This window comes from Castanea sativa, chromosome 6 (assembly GCF_040712315.1).
Source record: "Castanea sativa cultivar Marrone di Chiusa Pesio chromosome 6, ASM4071231v1".
Classification (NCBI taxonomy): Eukaryota; Viridiplantae; Streptophyta; class Magnoliopsida; order Fagales; family Fagaceae; genus Castanea; species Castanea sativa.
The window spans coordinates 21,274,744-21,287,976 of NC_134018.1; positions in this window are offsets into that span (position 1 = coordinate 21,274,744).

The following is a 13,233-nucleotide window of genomic DNA, read 5'->3' on the forward strand; positions in this document are numbered from 1 at the left end:
GGCATATATATATGCTATAATTTAAACATATGTATGATATATTGTATATAAAATTATATGTTTCAGTGGAGAGAAGGCAAGACTCAAGAGAGTGGGTTTGATGTTTGAGAGACGCAAGGAAGAAGAAGATGCGGCGTTTAAGAAACTTAAGGTGTGGAGTTATTTATGTTAAGAACGTTAGGGTTGTAAAATTTTATTTTATATAATCTAATACCAAAACGACGCTGTTTTGAAATTAAGTTTAAAATCAATTCCAAAACTACGTCGTTTTGGTATCAGCTTAAAAAAAAAAATCAAAACAACAGCGAACCGATATGGCGCACCACACCTTGCGTAGACCGGTGCCATACTCTTCATAGGTGAGGTGCGGTCCAACATGTAAGAAAACCACACCCTATAGGTGTGGTGCAAAAACCCTTTCAATTACCGTCCGCACTGCACTGTGTGCAGGCCTACTTACCGCCATGCACAACCCCATTCCGTTGATTCCAAATCAACCATACTTGGACTAGCAAGACCTCCATTTCTTGAGACTCAACCTGATCCAGCAAGTACTCCATTAATTGAAGCATATCAGTCATGCCCGAGCCTCCTTTCTACGGAATTTTTAAGCTTCCAACCCACACATCCTTAGCTGCAGCACATTCCCAAAGAGCATGGACAGCTGATTCTGGAAATCTCAAACAAATTAGACACATCGCATCATCAATTATTCTTCTCTTTGATAGATTCAGCTTTGTTGGCAAAATATCATTGCAAGCTCTCCACCCAAACACTTTAATCTTATTTGGAATTCAAAGCTTCCAAAGTGCAGACCAAATTCCCTTCCCAATACAGCCCCTTGAACTCTTCGCTACACTTCCTCCTCTCAATACTTCCTTAGCCACCTTGTATGCAGACTTAACAGTAAACAACCCTTTCTTATGATGCAGCCAAATCATAATGTCTTCCACATGTCTTCGGCTGAGCTATATTCTACAGATAGCTTCGGCATCCTCTTTCTCAAACATGTCCATGATAAATTCAGCCATCCATGCATGCAAGTCTTGATCAATCAATGCAGCAATAGTCACCTCTCGAACTTCATCCTTAACTAGATGCAAAGGCACATTTGTTGGATAATTCAGTATCCATTTATCCCCTATAATCCGAACTGAATAGCCATTCCCAACTCTTCAACAACACCCAGACTTCAAAATAGGTAAAGCTGCCACAATGCTCTTCCACACAAAGGATCAATTTGGGGACTCCTTGGCATCAAATGGATAAGTTCTTGGGAAATATCTAGCTTTGAGGCATTGATATACTAAAGAATTATTATCATGCAGCAACCTCCACCCTTATTTAACTAACATAGCTACATTAAATGCTCTTAAATCCCTAAAACTCATTCCTCCCTCCTTCTTTGATAGCGTCAACTTTTCCCACCTTTGCTAGTGAATTTTCCTTTCATTCCCCACTTGTCCCCACCTAAATTTAGCACACATCGCATCTAGTTTTATCACATAGTTTCAAAGGGAGTTGAAATACACTCATGGTGTAGGTAGAAATAGATTGAACAATTGCTTTAATAAGTATTTCCTTACCAGCCTTAGACATCATCTTCCCTTTCTAACCCTGCAATTTTTTCTATATCCTATCCTTCAAGTATAAGAATGTGTGATACTTTGTTCTCCCTACTAAGGTAGGTAGCCCCAAATAAGACTCAAAACAGTTCACCTTCTGCACCCCCAAGACCCTCAGAATATCTTGCTTCTGACTAGCTGAAGTGTTACTGCTAAAAAAGACTGAAGACTTCTCCAAATTTATGCACTCTCCTGAGGCATTGGCATAGGTTTGAAGCACCTCAGAAACTACCTCCACCTCATTTTGTGTTGCCTTGTAGAACAAAATTGAATCATCTGCAAACAATAAGTTAGAAACTTTCGGTGCCCCTCTGCAAATGGAAGCTCCATGAATTTTCCCATCATTCTCTGCTTTTGCTAACAAAGATGTAAATCCTTCAGCACACAACAGAAATAAGTATGGTGAGAGAGGGTCTCCTTGATGGATTCCTCTGGATGGAGTCACATTCCCATAAGGTTTTCCATTGAGTAGAATAGAGAATGATATGGTGGTGACACATGTCATCACTCTCTCAATCCACTTTTCTAGAAAGTCCAACTTTTGCATAATGCCCTGTAAAAACCGTCATTCCACTCGATCATATGCTTTGCTACATCTAACTTCAAAGCCAAAGAACCTGTTTTGCCCTTCTTCCTAGCATGCATAGAATGAAAGGCCTCATATGCCACAATAACATTATCTGTAATAAGTCTACCTGGCACAAAAGCACTCTGGGTGGGGGAAATAATATCAAGAAGCACTTGTTTCAGCCTCTTTGCAAGGACTTTAGAAATAATTTTATAAATGACATTACAAAGGCTAATTGGTCTATATTCAGACATTTTCTAGATTCTTCACTTTAGGGATGAGCACAATATTGGTATGATTTAAATCAGGTAACATAACTCCATCATTCAAAAAATCTAACACAGCATTCACTACATCACCACCCACAATATGCCTGAATTTTTTATCAAATAAGGCATTCATACTATCAGGTCCAGGTGCCCTTGTTGGTCCCATCTGGAATGCAGCTTCCTTGATTTCATCAGTTGTAAAATCTCTAGAAAGCATTTCCTGCATGTCTGGAGTTACTTTGGCTGAGACTGTGCTTAAGCATTCCTCAATTTGATTGCATGAACCTGCACAAAATAGATTATCAAAATAATCAACTGCAACTCTGGCTATATCCTCCACCTCTTCCACCCAATTCTCTTGTGAATTCATGATACCTTTAATATAATTCCGTCTTCGCCTTTGTGATGCTTTTGAATGAAAAATTTTAGTATTTCTATCCCCATTTTTCAACCATGCAACCCTAGATCGCTGTGCCCAATAAATCTCCTGTTTTAACAAAAGATCATCCAACTTTTTACTGATCTACAAATACTCCACCTTACTCTCATCAGTAGTATCAGCTCTATTAATTCTATCAAGCCGATTCTAAAGAGATTTAATCTCTTCCTCCTCGGGTTTAGTCCTTATGTCTCCCCACACCTTCAAATCATCACCACAAGCCCTTATTTTTACATGCACAACTGCCAAACCCACTTCCCTATTGCCTGCCTAGCTCCATGCTTGCTGAATCTGTGCCTCACATTCATCCCATAAAAGCCAACTCTCTTCAAACTAGAAACCCCGATCAGCTCTACGATGTTTCTGTCTAAACTTTTGAACCTGGATAGCAATAGGAATATGATCCGAAGCACGAGGAAGAAAATGCACTACATTGCCGACCTGAAAGTTTTCAATCCACCTGTGAGAGACGATGTCCCTCAAAAAAGAGATTTGTGTACCTTTTAGGGCACCTCTCTTTTTGGATAAGTGGTATGGAGTTGCCACTTATTTTTTTTTATGTACGAAAAATAAGAAAAACTAAATACAAAATTTTCATGACTGAATGTTCCATTTATTGATCAAATAAATAAAAATACAAGTTCAAAAATTTGAACTTTACATGGCTTTGGGTCCTAGTTACAATCTACCAAATATACATGGCTTTTTACCCTAGTTACAATCTACCCAAAATAAATAAAAATAAAGCTAAGTCTACTTAACCAAAAATCTAAATCCAGAGGCTAGGTTACGGAATAGGAAGGTGTTAGGCACCCATTCCGCCCAGACAGAGTCTGGTCTTTTAGACTTTTGTGACCAATGTACCATTTTATGCATGTTATGTATGATATGTTGAACATGTGAAACAAAAATTAAATCACACAAATTTGTTTATGACCGAAATCTCTTCTTCTTTTTTGAAAATATAGATCTATTTTTGTTGGTTAAAAAAAATTGATTTTGATTTGTCAAAATACCAGATCTGTTTTTTAGTATATAGAAAAAAGTGGTTTTTGAAAGAAAAAAATTCAGATATGTTTTTATTTAATAAAAACAAAAGTCTTTTGGTTGGTTAAAAAATTCAGATCTGTTTTTAAGAGATAAAAAAAAAATGGTTTTGAGTTTTGTAAAAGATCAAATCTGTTTTATGATAATAATAAAAATGGTTTTGATAACAAAAATATCAGATCTGTATTTTAGATGTTAAAAAAAAATGAAAATGATTTTTCTTTAAGAAGAGAGTTTCACTCATAATTTAAATTTATTTAATCATGAATTGAATCAAACACAAATGCAAACATGTTTAATCTTTTTCTTCATTTCAAAAATTTGCATATGTTAAAGAAAAACAGATTAGTATCTAAGAAAGATACATATCAGTTTTTTAATTGAGAAAAAATTCAGATCTACATTTTAAAAAGATGCAAATCTGTTTTTATTTTTGAGAAAAAATATTGTTCACATGCAAATTATTGACATTCAAGAAAAAGATTATAACAATTATATGGAAAAAACAATCACGCTTTAAACAAAACAATTACGAATCATTCATGTTATAGATATAAACATTCATCAACATAAAAGGTAGCATGGAAAAGATAGGGTAAAGGAAACAACCTCTTGCATGAGCACTCTTTGTTCTTAAAAGGATGTTTTAGGGTTCAAAGAAACTTATTCAGTTATCCTTAAAACCTAAAACCCCTAATTCTTGCAGCAATTCTCAGAGAGGATCAAAGAATATTAGCACTCTTTTAGTCTCAAAACGTATGCCCTCAGAGCGTAAAAAAAGGGTTCTGAATTATAAGGTTCAGTCTCTATTTATAAAGGTCAGAAATCCCTAAAAAATAGGTATGGACGACTAGGGTTTGAATCCAGACGCATCCTTTTACAAAAATGTCGAAAAAAGTGTGCATTATCGTCACTCGAAGGCCGTTGGGGCAAAGCCCATATGATGGCAATTCAACACTTTCAAAGTGCCGTTCGGCACTCCAAAAGTGCCGAATTGGCCCTTGGATGCTGAACGCACTTTCGTGTTCGGGTACTAATTGGACTTTCTTTCTACATTTTTTTGGCCGATCCTTGTACTTAGACATGTTTTCATCCTCCATCTATGATTTTTTATCTCTTTTTTGGATAATTCAAGCTTTTTAAGAACAATTATCTTAAATCAATTATCTTGACCCATTATCTTGTGGATAAATCCCTTAAAATAGATCTTGATAAAGTTCAGATTATCCACAATTTTATTGTTATCCAATCATCCATTTTATTCCTATGCATGCATCTCTATTTTAAACACTAATTATCAACCAATCACAAAATTATTTAATTAATTTAAATTGCTTGACCAATCAGAATTAATTTAAATTAATCGTGTGTGGTCGACTCTTCCTAGACACAATGCATATGGACCGTGCAAACTTGATGATGCGATATCTTTCGATTTGATGGTCCAATTTGGAAACTGGAAACACCGTTGTGATCGTTAGAATCCCAAGATCATTTTCATGATATATAATGAATGACATGATGCATGTAATGCAAAGACAAAATGATGTATATAATGCTAGAACAGAGTGATGCATGTGATGATTTTTTTTGTACATGAATGGTCATTCAAGTCATTCTCCTTGATTAAATCATGGGTGCAAAATTGAGTGTCTACACCACCCCTTCGTTGCAACAGCTCTATCAAGTCTCAACTTACTATTTGCATCACCGGGTCTCTTGTTAGTCCAAGTAAAAGGGTATCCTTTGTAACCTAGATCTTCCAATTGACAACTCTCCAAAGCCTCCCTATATGCATTAATCTGAGCAATATGTGGCTGCCTTGTGCTTTGCTTTTCCGAGGAATCGATAATAGTATTAAAATCTTCAAAACATAACCATGGACCCTCCACATAAGTCTTCAAATGTTCCAACAGCTTCCAAGACTTAAACTTTTTGTTGTGTCTCTGGCCAACCGTAGAAACCTGTCATGAACCATGCAAAGCCATATTCTTCTGTTACCTTAGCTAAGACATAATTTGTAGTATAGTTAATTACCTCTAACTTTATATCATCCTTCCATAAAAAATCTAACCCTCCACCAGAGTTCGAATGTTTAACAATTATTTTATTCTGAAAAGGTAAATTCCCATAAAGATTATTAAAACCCTCCATATCCAACCGTGTCTCCGTAAGAAAACACATCATGGGATCTTGTTCCCTCACTAATTTGCGAAGGTTACATCCTGTCCAAGGGTTCCCAAGCCCTTGACAGTTCCAACTTAGGATCCTCATTGCTTCTAAGGGTGGCTCTCCACCCCCGCCGATATAATATTTTCAACATCATCTCCACCCCTTACCTTTCCACACTTAGTCTCCCTAATATCAATATTCTCGCACTGCTCTTCCTCCAGATTAGACTTAATGCTTCTTTTCCCACGGGTTCCCAAGCCCTTGACAGTTCCAACTTAGGATCCTCATTGCTCCCAAGGGTGGCTCTCCACCCCCGCCGATATAATATTTTCAACATCATCTCCACCCCTTACCTTTCCACACTTAGTCTCCCTAATATCAATATTCTCGTACTGCTCTTCCTCTAGATTAGACTCAATGCTTCTTTTCCCACGAGTTGGCAACAGCAAAGCCTTGGACAGCCCTCCAAGTCTAAAATCCATTCGGTTAATCTTGGTCCAAGTGGACTTGGGCTTTAAATTACTAAACACAGCCTTATTCGCTCCTTGATCCATTCTACTACACTCAGACCTGAGCACCCCTTCAGTAGGCTTACCCTTTGCCACATCATTTACTTCCAATCCAAATGGCTGCACAATCATCTCCCTCGTCTGCTCCACATTAACACCCTTAAAATCCAGACCTGTTACCATCCTCAGAGAATTTCCTTCCTGTACGTAAGATTTTCCTTCCCTGTCCACGTTATCACCTTCTTGGAATATAGGCAAATCCCCTAGAATCTCGGAACCAACTTCAATCGGCTGACTAGGGTTTGTACTCTCCAACCCCGCTTCCGGTGATGTCTCATGCATCGGACTGTAATTGGTAGACTCCCTTTACGTTTGCTCCCTTGCAGCACCAGCACTGTCGTTTGTGTTTCTTGGTGAAAAAAAGCGTGGACACCCTTCCATAGCTCTTAAAGAATCCCCATATTGATAATCAACCTCACCTCCATTTTGAATATTAGCAAAATGTGATGCATAGTGCTTCACATTGTGCCCTAACAAACCACAATAATGGCAAAACAAAGGTAAATGTTCATACTTAAATGACACCCAAGTACGAACACCATCTGAACCAGCAATAAAACCTTCTCTTCATAGGGGCTTCTCAATCGGCAAAGCAACTTTAACTTGCATAAAAAAGTTAAATCATCTTGCCTTCGCTTCCATTCTACTTCCTCAACTTTACCAAGTCGATTACCAACTTCCTTTGCTACTTGAAGGGAAACCATATCAAACGGTGCACCCCATATTTGAATCCAGAGAGAAGCATGCTCCAATTTTATGTTCCCCACAGTCATCCCTTTCTGCTACCTTTGAAGCAACAACAACTGATTATCAAAAGGCCATGGACCATCTTGTAGAATTCAAACCATATCAAACTCTGATTGAAACTTGAATTGGAAAAGATTCGGACCCATGCCCTTCTCAGAGTATTCTTGGCCGCTCGTTTATTAAACGGTTTACATGTTAAAAAATTTCCCAATAAGACTTAAACTACAGCTCTCAAAGGCCTCCGATCTGTCTTCATCAAAGATGGGAATAACCTCCTCTTCATCAGATGTTAACTTCATATTACCCAATCCATCAGCATCATCATTAGCCATAGTGTCTAGAGCAAGAAATAATGAAAGGAAAATAAATACCCTTCGACCTAGGTCAAGAAAGGGAGATACTCGTGTAGCATGAGAGAGATAGAGCTCCACGACAAGGAGAGTTTTTAAATGTACTACAAATTTTAAATGAGTTCACATCCTCTCCATTTATAGTCAAATGACTTATAGTGATGTGGGTTCCTGCCTTCGATAGAGCCCAAGCTCAATAGTCAAATAATGTCCTGGGCCTTTAAAGGATAATGTAAATAATTGATGGACTGAGTTTGAATTACCGTGACAATGTTGGGTTGTTTACAAGTCAATTTGTGCACAAGATATGGGCTCCACAACACAAATATACATGTTATATATATATATATATATATATTGGTTAAAAAAATAACTAAGAAATTGCAAAGGAACTAAAAGAGTGCAAATAAAAGAACGTCAGGGATCCTCCAAATAGAGTGAGATTATATTTTTATTATATCAAGTATTTGAATACATTGAGTTCTACTTTACTGGGATATATCACAAAGTTTAATAAAGTTCAAAAATCAAAGATTTAGATAGCTCTCTTTGGGCTTCCTAGACTTTTGAAATTTAAATCCCTTTGAATCCAAGTGTATCCTTTAGTATTCTCTATAGGATCCTTCATAGTTCCTCACTCTTCACTATATTCCAAGCTCGCATCTCTCTTTTTAATATCTTTTCTAGTATCTGAGTGCTTCTTGCTAAATGCCTTTTAGCTGGAGCTTCACCCCCTTTTATAGTGCCACTTTTAGGTTTTTTTTTTTTTCATGGCATTGGTCCATTCTCTTGGTGATTTGGGTACTAAAACCAATGTTATGTCTGTAACATTGGTGGTTGGTCCTTTCCTCTTTCTTTCATTATTTCCTCTCTTGAGGTTTGGCAACCCAAAAGTCTCTAGTTGACCTTCCTCTTATGAGAAACCCTGTTTGAGTAATCCTAGATGCTCTTCCCAAGTCAAGGCTTCTCATCCTTTTCCCAAGATCTTTAAAAAGTCATCTCAAAGCTATGGCTGCTTCACTTATCCATTTCCTTAAAATGGGCAAATTCCTCATTGCTAATGATGAAAGGCAAAAAGGCTCCTAGCCACCTTCCTTCTTGGTTCCCCTTTCCTGCTCTACCCTAGGTACTAGGCTCCTTCATCAGATGCTGACTCCTAAGCCACCATCTGTTCCCAAAGCTTTTTTTCTAAATTGTAGGCAACTAATGAGACATAACCTGTTTCGTTTCTTGTGTCTATGGGCATGCCACTCTGAGTTATCCAAATCCCAACTAGTTTTTTTGCCCCAGCATTTCCCGAGGATCCCCTTTTGACTCTAGTAGATCCTGTGCAACCTGGCTCAACTCCTCCTTGCCTCCTTTTTGGGCTTCCTTGGGTACCACCTCTTGCTTAAGCCCATGACCCATGTTTCCCTTTATGCCTCTTTTTTCTTCCTAAGGCCCAATACTTTATTCTTTTCTCTCCATGGGCCGGACTCCTCCCTTCTTTATTTTTTGAGAGCCAAGCCTTTCTTCTTTATGGGTTGGACCTCTCTTACTTTTAAGGGCCTAGTTCCTTATTGCAATTTTGAACCTTAACAAGTGACTCTTTAGATCTTTTTCTCACATGCACAAAAAAAAAAAAAAAAAAAAAAGAAGGGAAGAAATAAGAATTTGTATACGACAAAATGCAAATTCAATATCCATTATGGGACGATACCAAATATGTTTTGAAAATAAATAAGATTGTATAAAACTCAAATCACAAATACACGTACACTCATACATGGTTATGTGTGTATTTGTGAGACATAATTAAGCTAAGAGTCTATAGAGAAATTCTTAATTATCATAAGTTTTAGTTATAGCCTTATATATTATTGATGAGGGGAAAATTTTGATGTTCCCGTCCAAGCAAGAGATAGAGACTGCACCTTGATAAGAAGACAACAATAAAGCCCATAAACACGTTACTATTGTTAGTTTGTTATATTATTAGTCCTTTTACAATAATATAGTTCAAATCAGTCCTCCAGCGGTAGGGTAATTTATATTCAATTATTAAATAAATTTAATAAAGTATTAACTTCAGGAAATTCTTGTGTTTTTTGTTCAATAGGGTCTACAGTACTCTCAGCCATCATTACATCAATATGAAGAAAAAATTCAAAAAGTCTCAAATACATTATAGCCTCCTATAGTAAAATAATAAGTAAATATTAGTGGCTGCATAGTGATGAAAAAAGAGTTATTTGGCATGGTATGAAGGGAAAGAAGGAATCTCAGCTCAGTGCAGCATGTGGTTACCAAGATCCTTAAGGGAAATGTGGGTGGTATGTAAGGAGAAGGTTTTTTGTTAGGTGAGTGTGTGAGCTTATGAGAAGTTGGTTAAGAGGAAGCTTGGCCGAGTTTCATGGAGGGAGTTTAGGCTAGTTATGGGAAGTTTATGGAGTAGGAAGGTGTAAGCAAGGTGGGGAATGTTGGTGTGCTGGTGACTATAGGTTGAGAAAGGTTGTGAATAAGCTTGAGAGAGCTTGGGGAAGCTTAAAGAAAGCTTAAGAGGGACTGAATTTCTGTAGAATGTGGTCAATGACAGAAATTTTTAGAGAGCCCTGGTCTCCGTTTTAGGGGCTGGAGTGGTTTGCTTTTTATAGAGAGGATTAGAGCAAGCATTAATTAGCTAAAATATAAAAAACGTAGGTCTAATTCAGGGGAGCAGGACAGCTGAATAAATAACCTGGATTTGCCCTAAAATGGGTGATTTGGCTTAAGGAATATCTTACCTCTTTGGGCAATGTCTCACATGACCCAAATCCAGCACATTCCCTTATTAAATGCTAGGATTCTTGGAGCTGGTTGGGCCAATGAGGGTTGGGCAAGTATGAGGAGAGGATTTTGGTTGGCTATACTGAGATTGAAGCATTGAAGTGAGCTCTAACACCCCCAAGCCAGGTGTCCAATGTTGAGGCCACTGATATGCTTTTGCTGGAGGTTTCTCTAGTGCCCTCCAAATCACTAGTTCCCAAATTTTCCCCTTTAAGAATTCATGGGCTTGGTTCATGAATCAATAACATATATTTCTAGTAGTAAAATAAATTATTTAGTTAAGTATTTAATGAGTCTTGGTCATGGATTCCTTGAGTTGTAACCAAAACTTGGAGAAGAAGGGTATTTATTGCCCACTAGCTTCTACTGGAGGTAGGACCTTGAGGGAGATGATGATGCCTCTTTGCCCATTAGCTTCCTGACTGCTAGGAATAGTTATTAGCTACTGTTCTCTATAGAAAATGTGTTAGAATTCTGCCATGACAGCCCCTTGGTTCATTCCTAGAGGTGTGGAGGAACCTTCCGCTGTTGGTGGACTGGATTAGGCTGACTTGTTTCAGCTTGAATTTTTGATTTGTTGGGGACCTTTTTGGGATGGGCTTTGCTCCATTTCAGCACTTTTAGTTGGGCCACATGCCCCTTTCTTTGCTTGGGCTTGTTTCCTACACCATGAGATTCTTGGGCCTACAAAATGGGCATTAAAGACATGCTTTGCCATGGTTTTTTTTCTTTTTCTCCTCATGGGCTTTAGTTGTTAGTAGAAATAAAATGAATCCATGAGCTTTAATAAATATTTATGATAAATTTTGGGTATTAATTTCCACGGGCTTTAAATAAAATATTGTATAGTTTATCATAATTTTTGCTATGGATTACTTTGTAAATGATATTTTCTTTAGGGCTTTTTAAATAATGACCTCCAATATTTTCTTGAGAATAATATTTACCATGGGTTTTAAATAGAGGCAATATCCATGGGTTTTAAATAAATATGGTAATAACCACTATAATAGAATAATGAGATATTCTCATGAGTTTTTCTATAGATAATCATAATGGACGTGTAGGATGAATAATTACTGTGAGTTTTGGAAATAAATATTATGAATGTTGTGATGTAAGATAGATAGTGAACATGAGTTTATAATATGCTATGAAATAAATAAAAGTCATGGGTCTAAGATAAATAATCATTTCCATGGGAATTTATAAGATGATTGCCATGGGTTTTGAGAATAGATAATTCATAAATTCCATGAGTTTGTAATATTATAGTAATAGGTTTAAGAATCTAAAGTATTGTTCATTATTGGACTTTTAAGTGAAATAATTATGATATAGTATGTTACCAAGTATTAATAACCTTGGGCTTTTGATAAAATAATGCCAAGTAGTTGCTTGGGCTTTTAATAGTGCCAACGTAAGTTGGGCTTTTGATATTACCAATGAGAATTGGACTTTAAATATTGCCAACGAGAAATGAGCTTTGATATTGTCAATAAGAATTGGGTTTTGATGTTGCCAATGAATATTGCGTTTTAAATATTGCCAATGTGAATTGGGCTTTGGATAAATAAATTGCCATGGGTTTAAATTATGGGTTTTGATTATAGATTTGAATTCTATTGATAAAATTTTTTTGCCATGGACTTGAATCATGAGCTTTTTAAATATTTTCAAGCATAAGTATTCTTGGGCTTTAAATAGAATAGGATGTGTGTATTGGGTTCATATGGCCGGTTTTGGGCTTAGCTAAGTAATGATAATAAAATTGGAAAAAAAAATGAGTTTTTGGGCTTTTTGTGATAGTTTATATCATGATCCAATTTAGATAATGAGATATGAAACATTTGTGATTAACATAATAATAGTGCAAAAAATATTTGGGAAAACCTAATAACTTATTAGTGGTATTTGAAAATAAATAGGTGGTACTCAAATAAAATTAGGTATAAAAAAAAGGTACCCTAACAATTATCTTTCAAATAAAATTGTATAAGTCTTTTCTTTTAGTAATTGAATTTGAAAGGTTTATAAGTTTTATATAAAAGTTTGTGCTTAACTATATTTGTTTAAATAGAAGTTAGAACTCATTTTAATATCCTATTCTTTTGATAAATAAATCTAATATTTAAAAAATTCTTAAATTATAGGTTAAATTACAAATTGCACCATCTAACTTTAACCAAAATTCAATTCAACACAACTATGTAGCTTTTGATTTTGATCATTTCAATCTCCAACTTTAACTATTATGCAATATAATCGTTACTATACATTAAAAAGCATTATTAGAGGCTTCATCAAAGATGTAATTTTGGTTATTCATAAGTTTCTTACGTTTAAAAAAAATCCAAAATAATAATTAAAGTAATTTTTTTTTAAAAATGAGATTTTTTTTTATCAAATTCAGAGAAGAACAAATAAGGCTAAAATGCAAATTAGACCCTCTAAGTCTAATTGAAATTCATTTCAGACCTCTAATTTTACTTTCGTTCAATTAAGTTTTCAAAATCTGGGTGTAGTAATGTGGGTGAGTGGGATCCTTCTGATTCTCTCACCCATATTACTACGCCTAGAGCTAGAACTAAGGCTCCATTTTCCATCATTAAATTGATAAGGTCTTGGAAGTCATGTGACAT